Here is a 12,238-nt window from a genome sequence, read left to right on the forward strand (position 1 = left end):
ACATATTATATTATATTATTATTATTATAGCACAAGGTTTTTAAAATTGTGCTATGACTATTTTTTGGCACAGACTCTTTCCTAAATCTTCAAGTAAGATAGTCAATCCTGGCCCCACTGAAATTAATTGCAAAACTTCTGATTTCAATCTGGGACTTCCCTCATAAAGAGGAAGAAACATTAGCCATTTTATTTTGGTTACATCCCTGAAAATTTTCCATACTTTTCTTGTACTTTTTGCATATACCTGATGGGTAAGCAAGAAACATTAAAATAAACACAACAGGTGCTAAAGAATATAATTTGTCTGTTTTAATCATCTTAACCCCCCAAATTAACAGTTCCTCATTTGAGGCCTGATCTAAAGTTTAGCTAAAGTAGGAGCATAGGACTGAGTTCTTGAACAGCACATTCTAATTCTGTTTTAACAACAGCACAATGGTAAGTGGTAACCATGCATGCACTATAGGAATTTAATTATGCTAAGAGCAGATATTAAATCCATGAGACTGCAAAATGCTAAATGAACACAAGTACAAAGCTGTTCTAGACTCATGATTTATGAGTTATAATTCTACTTTAAAGTGGTTATCGTTCTTTTTAAGAGTCTTATAAATAGTGTTACTTTTGCACTTATATTATCCTTTAAGAGCTCATTGTATCAGGGCAGAAATTTAGGGCAGGATTGAGGGCCTTTTCCATTGAAATGACTGTAAACTGGTCTAAAACGCTGCAGTGTAGTACACAGCAATAAGCCACAAGGCTAATAAGGTTGACCAGACCAGAAGATGTGTGAAGTATCTGGAATGGAAAGTATTGGCAAATAGCCACCCTCCCCCCCCCCAAATCATATATGTTGCTTGAATTTTTCAGAGACAATAGGGTACACTTTTCTGACTTGGGACTTAATAATATATTTTGACTAGTGTAAGGGAGGGAACTGTTAACTACAAACTAGGAGGTGTTATTTCCCAACTTGTGTACACATACTCTTGCTAGCTTTTATGGAGGTAGCACAAGTATAAATAGCAGTGTAGATGCGGTAGCACTGCTAGTGACAGAGGAAGCCTGGCTATGCTGTGTTGAGTATAAACCTTCCCAAAACCACTGGGTATGAAATGGGATCATAGTGAACCACAAGCTAAATACAAGACAACAGTGTGACACCACTGCAAAAAAAAAAAATTAAAATTAAAAAAGAAAAAGAAAAACAAAATGTGATTCTGGGATGCATTAACAGGAGTGTTGTAAACAGGACATGAGAAGCAATTCTTCCACTCTACTCTGATTAGGCCTCAACTGGAGTATTGTGTCCAGTTCTGGGTACCACATTTCAGGAAAGATGTGGAGAAATTAGAGAGGATCCAAAGAAGAGCAACAAAAATGATTAAAGGTCTAGAAAACGTGACCTATGAGGAACGACTGAAAGAAGTGGGTTTGTTTAGTATTGAAAAGAGAAGACTGAGGTATGACATAATAACAGCTTTCCAGTATCTAAAAGGGTGTTATAAAGAGGAGGGAGAAAAATTTGTTCTCCTTGACCTCTGATGACAGGACAAGAAACAATAGGCTTAAATTGCAGCCAGGGAGGATTGGGTTGGACATTAAGAAAAACTTCCTGTCAGGGTGGTTAAGCTCTGGAATAAATTGCCTGGAGAGGTTGAAGAATTTCCATTATTGGAAATATTTAAGATCAGGTTAGGCAGACATCTGCCAGGGATGATAAATGGTGCTTACTGCTTGGTCCTGCAGGGGACTGGACTTGATGATCTCTTGAGATCTCTTCCAATTTTAGTATTCTATAATTCTATCTCCTAAAGATGGTGAGGAATGGAGGTGCGACTCCTAATGTCCATTAACATGAGAAGACAGACCCTTTCCCCCAATCCCTTAACCTTCAAAATGAAGCGCAGGAAGTAGATTGCCAGTAATGGAACAGGGCATGCTATGGTGGCGGGCGGGGAGGGGGAGGGACTGACAATAGCTCTTCATGAGAGGGAAATGATTAAGAAAGAAATCATGACCTGCGTAGTACAGATTAAACTGTATAGTTCCCAGATGGGTTAAATTAATAATGTTGTTGCCTAATTAAACCACATCACCTATAGTGTCTCTGTCTTTGTGTGTGCCGAAGACAATGGGGGACTGTAACCTGGAAAGCAGTAACTCTGAAATGGATTTAGGTGTCATGAGTGACAAGCAACTCCACATGAACCATCAATGCAACAATGTGACAATATATATATATATATATATATATATATATATATATATATATATATATATATATATATATATATATAAAATTTTTATATAAACAGGGAAGTAGTGCATAGGAGTAAGGAGGCTTTCTTGGCCCTTTCTCAAAGCAGGGGTTCAATTTTTCCTTATATACTGCATTGGATAGACCAACACTAGAATACTGTGTACAGTTCTACTACTTACATTTGGAAAAAGAGCCACAACAATGATTCAAGGGCTGGAGAAAATACATCACAGTGGGAGAGTTAAACTGCTAAATCTTTTTATCTTATAAAAAAAATGGCAAGATACTTGTTTACAATGTACAGGTAAGTTTGTGGGAAGCAAATAGCAAATAGCAATAGAATCTTTAATCTGGTGGGAAAAAAATAAGTGGTTGGAGACTGAAGCCCGACAAATTCAAATAAATTAGGCACAACATTTTTTATAACAGTAAGGGTGATTTATCATTTAAACAAAGTACCAAAAGAATAGATGAAGTGACCACGCTTTCAAATCAAGACGAGATCTCTCTTTGGAAGATAAGCATTAGTAAAACAGAAATCAATGGGTTCATTATGGCTGTGTCTAGACTGGCCAGTTTTTCTGGAAAATCAGCAGCTTTTCCGGAAAAACTTGCCAGCTGTCTACACTGGCTGCTTGAATTTCCACAAAAGCACTGACGATCTCATGTAAGATTGTCAGTGTTCTTGCGGAAATACTATGCTGCTCCCATTTGGGCAAAAGTCCTTTTGCGCAAAAGGACCAGTGTAGACAGCTCAGATTTGTTTTCCACAAAAAAGCCCCGATCGCGAAAATGGCCGATCGTGCCAATCTAGATGCTCTGTTCTAAAATGCTTTTCACGGAAAACTTTTCCGTGAAAAGCATTTCCGGAAAATCATGCCAGTCTAGACGTAGCCAATAAGTGTAACTAAATAAAATGAATGGCCAGTGATAGACAGGAAATCCGACAAGATTATACAAGAGCCCCTCTGGCCTTAAAATTTATTCAATTTAATTATTATTTTTTGTTGCTGATTTGACTCTTTATGACTTCAATAGCATGAATCACTATAACCTATGCATCTAATGTTGGAGGTGTTGAGCATCCTCAGCTCATGATACAGCAATGGTCTGTATCTGTCTCTAATCAAAGTCAGATAAAAAAAATGACTCCCTCATCTATTTTTTTTCCAGGTTAAAATTAATGCAACATTACTTTATAAGCATTTTAGTTTACAGATATATTTTATACTTTTACATTAGGGGATTTATCTTTACAATTCTACTAGAGGATTTCAGGTAATGGATATGTTTGATATGTTACATTAAAAGTGCACTAGTATTCCTCACTATGGAGTGTTAGTTAAGCTTTCAGTTTTCTTTAATAAGCATTTTTTCTAAAATATTTTTAACAGATCTGTATGACTTGAGACATCACCTTAGCATAAAAAACACCATGGAGTCTGAACACAGACATAAAAATGAAAGTAGTACGAAGAACTTAATCCTTTTACAGCATCAGAGATCACATTTTGAATCATAGCTCTTTGACACTGAATAAGAACCTGGAAAATGTTAAATACCATTTTGCTTGCATTGTCTTCAACCTTTTTTTTTTCTGAAAAATATCTAATAGATCAGATAAACATGGTATCTGTCATAAAATTATGTGTTTACTCATTTTGTGATGGAAAATTCAAATCTCTTTTTAAATAAAGATAAAATTATCTTTTTAACACTAATATTATCATTTCCTTCCTAAAGAAAAAATATTTCCTTGTCTAAAAGTAACTAACCATACATTTAATCAAGCTTTCATTTTCAAAAATTATACTCCTGCCATATAAGACAATTTCACCTGTCAAAAAGTACAGCAAAGCTTTTATAGGGAGAAATCTATCAAAAGTATTTAATGTTGATACAATAAGAATGGACAACTTATAAAATAGTTAGTCAAAACCTTTTATTCTTCTTCCTGCCAAGAACTTCTGCTATAATGAAAACTAAACAAAGCTACTGAAAAATAAAACAGACACAGGTTTGCATGTCTCATAAAACAAAACAAAACTATCAAACGTGTGTATTTTTGAGGAACAAAGAAGTCTGATTTTTATTCCAGGTGTATTCTAGCTAAAAATATTTCAGAGTGAGAATGAGGAATGAATGTTTACTGTATACGTTATTTCCAAACTTTATATTTTTGCTTTTAAGCCTTGAGTGTCATGAGTTCTTCCTGGAAAACAATATCAAACACTTCAAAGCTGAGGATCTAAATTTGTTGGAAAATCCCATCTTTAATGCCACTGGACTTAGGATCCTATTTGATCCTGAGCATTCTAAACTCCCAGTGAAGCCACCAGTAACTGAGGATACTTAAAAAACAATGAGTAGTCTTGAGGCACCATAGAATCATGAGCCTTCTTAGCACCCCAAAGGATCAAGTTCTCATGTGCCTGTTTATAAATATAAACAGCTGAGCAATATTTTTCAAGCTGCCATCAGAGAGACAGGAACCAGTTTTCAAATACTTTAAAATACTAACATATTTTACAGGCTTGTATCATCTTGTTTTGCAAGCTAGATCTAATATGCATAATACATGTAACAACTCAGTTAACTTTTAAGGCCACACCTAAATTTCATGAGAGGGGGATTTTGCCTGCCAGTTGTAAACAACCTCACCTCTCCCTGAATTTACAAATTACACTACTTAAGAAAAGTGGATATCCAGTCCAATCTAAACCTAAAATATCAGAGTATCATAAAAATAACTTTGACGCTATATGAAATCCAGCATCAAAGAAAACACAAATAAATCTTTCGTTTACATGTACGAAAGTGAAGCACATGTACTTGATACAACACAGCTTCCTGCTATTCTGTGACCGTCAGAATGAAAGCAGAGTTTACCACATAATTTTAGTAGTCAGAGATGGGGAAGGCCTAGTCAATTATTGAAAACACCCTGTTAAAATGGAAAAATTTTACACCTCGCAATCAGGAAACATCAGGTATTAAGTCTCCTATAAACTTCATCTTCACCAAAAGGCCAATAATGAACTTCTGGTACAACCATTGAAACAACCGTTTCTAATTATCAAGGAAAAATACTGTACAAATATTACTGCTGCATGCATTTCATTTTGATGATTAAAAAGGTCTACTCAGATTAAGTACAACCAATGGATATTTGTATAGCCTCCCAATATAGCCTCTAATATAGCAAGGATTGGGTATCTTTGATACCAGGGAACTAATTAGACAAGAGTGCATAACAACTACCCCCACTTAACATAATTTTTCAACACCTACATACATAAAAAAAATCAAGAACTTTCCCTGTCACAATGAAAGAATATAATTATTTTACTGAGCTGGTAAAAATGACCCATGGCCCTACTGAACTTGTAATATTATGGAAATTGCAATATTAGGCTTTTGCCATAATTTTAACAGCAGGAGTGTTGGCCACCACTGGGCTGAGAGTGGAACTGCAAACAATAAAGTCTGTTACTACTTTCCTGCAATTTTCCATGGTTTGTTGACAACTAAGACACAAGTTTTGACAAGTATCAGAGAGGTAGCCGTGTTAGTCTGAATCTGCAAAAGTGACAAGGAGTTCTGTGGCGCCTTATAGACTAACAAATTTACTGAAGCATAAGCTTTTGTGGGCAAACACACTCACTTCATCAGATGTATATAGTGGAAATTCCAGAGGCAGGTATAAATATACGGGCATAAGACTTGTACTCTTTTCTTATGCCTGTATATTTATACCTGCCTCTGGAATTTTCACTACATGCATCTGATGAAGTGCGTCTTTGCCCACGAAAGCTTATGCTCCAATAAAAAAGTTTTTGACAATCATCCTGTGATTCAAATAGGGCATACACTATATTATATATTTTAGAAATTTGCATTTGTCCATCTGTCAGTCAGTTTGTTCAAAAACTCCTACTAAACTGTAAGAGCTAGGACCACCAAATTTGATAATCCTCACATAAGAACATAATGGATGGGCAACACAATGGCAAATTAAATTTAATGTTGATAAATGTAAAGTATACTCATTGGAATACATAATTCCAACTACATATACAATATGATGGGGACTAATTTGCCTACAACTACTCAAGAGACAGATCTTGTAGTCATTGTGGCTAGTTCCTTGAAAACCTCCACTCAGTGTGCAGCAGCAGTGAAAAAGCAAATAGAATGTTAGGAGTAATTAAAAAAAGGGATAGAGAATAAGAAAAATATCTTATTGCCTCTATATAAAACCATGGTACGCCCACTTCTTGAATACTGCGTACAGATGTGGTCACCTCATCTCAAAAAAGATATATTGGCATTGGGAAAGGTTCAGAAAAGGACAACAAAAATAATTAGGGATTTGGAATGGGTCCCATGTGAGGAGAGATTAAAAAGACTTGAACTTTTCAGCTTAGAAAAGAGGAGACTAAGGGGGAATATAATAGAGGTCTATAAAATCATGACTGGTATGGAAAAAGTGAATAAGGAAAAATTATTTACTTATCCCCACAATATAAGAACTAAGGGTCACCAAATGAAATTAATGAGCAGCAGGTTTAAAACAAACAAAAGGAAGTTTTTCTTTACTCCGCGCACAGTCAATCTGTGGAACTCCTTGCCAGAAGATGTGGTGAAGGCTAGAACTTTAACAGGGTTAAAAAAAGAGCTAGATAGATTCATGGAGGTTAGGTCCATCAATGGCTATTAGCCAGGATAGGTAGGAAAGGTATCCCTAGCTTCTGTTTCTCTGGAAGTTGGAGACAGGGAAGGGATCACATGAGGATTACCTGATGTGATCCCTCCCTCTGGGGCATCTGGTATTGGCCACTCTCGGCTGAAAGGATACTGGGATAGATGGACCTTTGGTCTGACCCAGCATGGCCATTCTTATGCTCATTGGGCCAGCAGGGGGGAGGGGTAGAGAGAGGGACATCTATCTACTGTATATTTCAGAAAGTTTGTGTGCCCATTTGTCTGTGTGTCTGTCTGTCCCCCAGCTGGAGGACATGCACCCTACTCCAGTTGTGCCTGCTGCAGCTACAGCAGCCATGGAGAGGCGCTTCTCACCTGGCCCCTGTGAAAACAGGCTCTTTTCTGGCCAGGCCTCGTGCGCATAGCCTTCCTAGCCCAAGTTTACCTTTCCCTCAAACCAAAAATCCTGCACTATGTGACTTAGGATCAGTAAAACCAGGAATAAAACACCAGGCAGGTAAGGGTCATACAAAGTTCGCGCCACTCAAGGGCCATCTCCTTCCCCCTCAGCCTGTCACTAGGCAGACTGAATCTGTCAAGCCTATCACAACTAGGCACGGGAAAGCTCTTGCTCTCTCTATAAAACAGCTACCCCTCCTGCATGCAGTTGAGGGTTCCCGAACATTTGGAAGGCAGAACACGAGCCAGGTTCTGAGGTCTGATCACCCGAGGACGCCCTCCCGCTCATCGAATCTACCAAATCTTTTGCAGAGCGTAACGAATAACGAATATGCTGTTGTCTCTGTTGTCTCTTGTATGTCTGATAATTGTAAGTATTGCTGTGTAAAGTTAGTTAAAGGTTTGATAAATAATAGTGTTAAGAGTAAGTTAGTTAGAAGTTTGTTAAATAGTACAGTTAGGAGTTTAGATAGATGTTAGACCTTATGAGTAAAAATGTAAATATAACTGATAAAAATCCCTGGGCTGTTATTGTTAATTACTTAGACTTAGAGAAACCCCTGAGCATTTTCCTCTATTGTATTGCAGTTTGTTTATTGTTACTGTTAATAATTATCTGGCACCCACGCATGTAAAAAGTTGATAAATAAAAAGTTATAGTTAAAAGCATTTTAATAAAAGTTAAAAATATTCAATACAAGGCTGCCTGTTCTGCATCATTCTGGGGCAGGCCACATTCTCGAACCTTCCATTTTACCTTCCACAGCCCCAAGCTGCTTCTGTCAGAGTGGGCTGGGGTTGTCTTCTCTCCCCGGTCAGCCTGCATCCCCACCCCTACCCCACAGCAATGATTTAAATGATGAAAAACAAAACTAATTTGAGTTAAGGACCCAAGCAATGCTGGCTAAATCCTCTAGTAAAATATAAGCCACAGAAGAATGTCATTCCAATCATAACCTTCATCTCCAGGATATCAGACAGAAAAAACCCCTATAAAATTAACTGAAAGTTTGTTCCTCTCAACAGATCTCTAGCTAATGTCCATTTTACAGTTAACATGGTATGAGAAATCTCCTGACATTTAATATAAAAGGGAAATCAATTTCTATACCATGCACTTGGTTTAATTTAAACATATAAATTAAAGCTATAAGAAGTAGCTGAAAATCAGATGACAACATGTTTTTCCAAACTGAAATGATCTGGAAATCAGTGACACACTTGTTCAAAAATGTAAGACAGTTACTTTATTTGCTAGCAAACTGTAGATATCCAAACATCTAATTAAATTACTCAGGAAGAGACAATCTTTACTTGTCCAGTCTACACAGAAATTGGTTCAACAAAGCCACAACTAGAATCTTCTAACTACTCTACATATAATTAATTCACTTCATATCTAAAATTGAAATGCAACATGAAAACCTTTTGGCCTTAGTGGGTTCATCATGGTGTACTACCTTCTACTGCTTCAGGCTGAAGCTCTGATGTCAGAGAACTAATACATGGTCATGTTTTAAATACTGATCTCTGACATCAAAATAATTCAAATTTGTGAAATATAATGGTCAACTGACTATTTTCAACCAAGTTCTGATGGGAAACTTTTTCTGCTATTCACTGGAATGGCTTGGATTTCTTAACAGCAAACTCTTTCCTCATTGCTCAAGCAGAGATCATCCATGTTAGGTAAAGAGACTGCAAATTTGAGCACTGTGTTTCACTTTGATTTTGAGACAAGAGATCCTAAACTAGAGGTAGAAATACTGGTGGATAAAACGAAAATTGATGGAGAATCTGTATATCAGTACTGCTTTGGCCAGGTGAATGCTATACGGCTAGTCTGTCTTTTAGCTTCCTGATCTCCCTAGAAATCAGTGGGCCTGGAGGGAACACATGCAGTACATCATTCAACATGGAAGAAAAAAGGACTCTGTTACAGTACCTGGAAGAATATCTCTGACATTTAGTATTTTGAGTGGTTGCAAAGAAGCCTATTTTTTAGGTATCCCCTCTCACAGAAGATTCCTAGAATATCCATTTTTATTCACCATTTGTGATGGTCTATGAATTTCCTATTGAGGGAATCCACAATAGTGATCCTCAGCTCCCAAAGATGAAATGAGTTTAGGAAGATATTTTTCGTTATGCAGAAGTGGATTGCTCCCTGGCATAGATGAGATAATGTTGCACCTCCTCGCAATATCGTAACAATGATATTGTCAGTGAGAACGTGAACTACCTAATCCCCGGTGATGGTAATGAATATCTCAGAGGCCCCGTAACCCAAAGTTCCTGGAATGAACTTTATACTAAATGAAAGTTCCAAAGGCATCCGAAGGGCTTGAGCCTGAAGTTGACCCAGATGGGTCCCCAACATATGGTGGACACGTCTGTTATCAATGTCATACTTGACTGGTGGCAGGAAAGGAACCCCTCTGAATACATTCTGAGGGTCTCAGCACAGTTCATGGCCTTAAGCATTCATGAGGGTATGCAAATGAATATGTTCAGCAAATGTCTGCTCGGAATTCAGAATTCTGGCTTGTTAAGTCACGTACATGCACAAGGCCATTTGTCTCAAAAGCTGTAGACAAAAATGCACTGTTGTCTTCAAGTTGGTCTTGAGGTTCTCAGACAGAGTCCATGAACTGGAATCTGTCCATCAAAAGGTATTCTATGGCAGTCCCTATGAAATGTAATCACTGTATTTGTCATAATTTGATTTCTGTAATTCACTTTTATATCTAGAAAACAGATGATATGTCTGATAAGAAGGATGCTGTTTTGGATGGAAGACCTTTAATCCTCTCTGAACTAGCCAACTGCCTAGGTCAGGAAATATCTGAATTCCTAAGTGACACAGATAGGCTGTTACCACCACCATACATTTGGAAAACACTCTGGGGCTGAAAACAAGCTGAAGAATAGCACTGTGTACTGGTAGTGCATGATGTGTACCATGAATTGATGGTATTTTCAGTAGCTAAGATGTACTTAAACGTGACAATAACCATTCTGAAGGTCAATGGCAAATATTAATTTGCATTCTTCAAGGAAAGAACAATGGCTGTCAGTGTGACCATACTAAATTGGATCTTTCTGATACCTTCTATCAGATATCTTACAACTAGAATGGGTCAAACCAATCTTTCTGGGAACCAGGAAGTAGCAGGAAAAGAAGGCTTTCCCTTTGTGCCAGTAAGGAACTTCCTCTATTGCTATTCAATTTCAATAGAAACTTCAATTCTTGATCCAAGACAGTCCTGTGAGACAGATTCTTGAAAAGGTATGGAGTAGATAGATTGGGAAAAGGGAGGGAGATGAGCTGGATAACATAACCCACCTTTACAGTGCTGATCACCCACTTGTTTGATGTAATCTCTGCCAATGCACTGTAAAAGAGAGAAAGGTGTTTCCACAACAGAGGGATTAGATCAGGGGTGGGCAGTAGTTTTCACAAGGGGGGCCACTTAATGAATTTTTCTATGTAGTCACAGGCCAGCTCCACCCATGGAAGGGTCAGAACTTAGAAAGGAAGGGTCAGAGCTGAGGACTAGTCTCCACCCATAGCTGTCTGGGGCCGGAGGCTTTGAATTAAAAACACTGTAAAAGGCTTGCAGATCCTGGCCCTGCCGACACTGCGTTGCCTAGCAGCTGCCTGGGGTTGCTGTGGCTATTTAAAAGGCTTGTTGCAATGGCCCCTGCCAGGTAGCCATGAGCCATTTAAATAGGATCCTGGTGCCTAAGCCACTGCCTGGAAATGCAGTGGCATGGGTAGCAGGACATAAATAGAAAGCAGCCAGATGCAGTCCGCAGGCTGGATCAAACTGTTAGGCAGGCCGCATCCTGCCTAGCCCTGGTTTTGATGTATATAGAAGATAAGATGCTGTCCTTGACTGATATGTAAAAATGACTGCTTCAAATTCACTAAAATCTGGTGAAGAAGGGTATGGATGATGTCTAGGAGGCTAAGATCTGTACTCTGTTTGAGACTTGAATTATTTCCTTTTTTACTGGGAAAGTAGATATCTAGTGACAAAAAAGGCACAAGAGCCTTCAACATAAACAGGGCAAGCCCACCTACTGGATGAACTCTCTGTTTTATATATATATATATATATATATATATATAGATATATAGATATATATATAAATAAATTCCTCCTCTGCGATAAGGCCTACAATGACAGCACTGCAGAGCCATTCTGACACTCTCCACATGAGGAGTTTTGATTTTAAGTGCTCCTCATGGACTGAGCCAGAATCTCCCAGGGAAGAAGAAAACAGGAAGTGTAACCTCTACATTTCCATATGATTAGCCTCTATAGATTCAGCTAGATTGGTAATGCTGGAGCTATCTAACTGAAACCATAGAGACCAGATGTAAGTGGATAAAATCATTCACCCTTCTTTTTTTATCAGGAATCAGAACACAGAAACATGATGCATTTTTAGAACAGAATGCCTCTCATTCCATAACTGCAGCCAGGAGGGGCTTTCACAAGTGGGGGTACGGCCTGTAAAGAAAGGGTGGTTCAGTGGTTGGGTTGTTTGCCTGGGATTTAGGAGGCCTCAAGCCTTAGGCAAGTCACATTGCTCAAGACTGCAACTATCTCCATCTCTAGTGGCATTTTCAGGTGTCCAAGTAAATTAGGCAGCCAACTCCCATTAATTTCAGTATGAGCTAGGTGCCTACCTTGCTTAGATACTATTCAGAAAATCCCACTAAGTGCGTATCTGCATCTTTAGATGACTAAGCACCTTTGAAAATCTGCCCTCTAGTATTTATGTACCCTCATCTGTAAA

At 38.0% G+C, this 12,238-nt stretch overlaps 1 protein-coding gene across 3 annotated transcripts in view; it reads right to left on the bottom strand.

Moving 5' to 3' along the window:
• The window catches only part of DPH6 (diphthamine biosynthesis 6), a 349,028-nt gene that overhangs the window by 215,238 nt on the left and 121,552 nt on the right, over positions 1-12,238 (bottom strand). The window lies entirely within an intron of this gene.

The sequence above is a fragment of the Pelodiscus sinensis genome, chromosome 5, assembly GCF_052426305.1.
Source record: "Pelodiscus sinensis isolate ZL-2025 chromosome 5, ASM5242630v1, whole genome shotgun sequence".
Classification (NCBI taxonomy): domain Eukaryota; kingdom Metazoa; phylum Chordata; order Testudines; family Trionychidae; genus Pelodiscus; species Pelodiscus sinensis.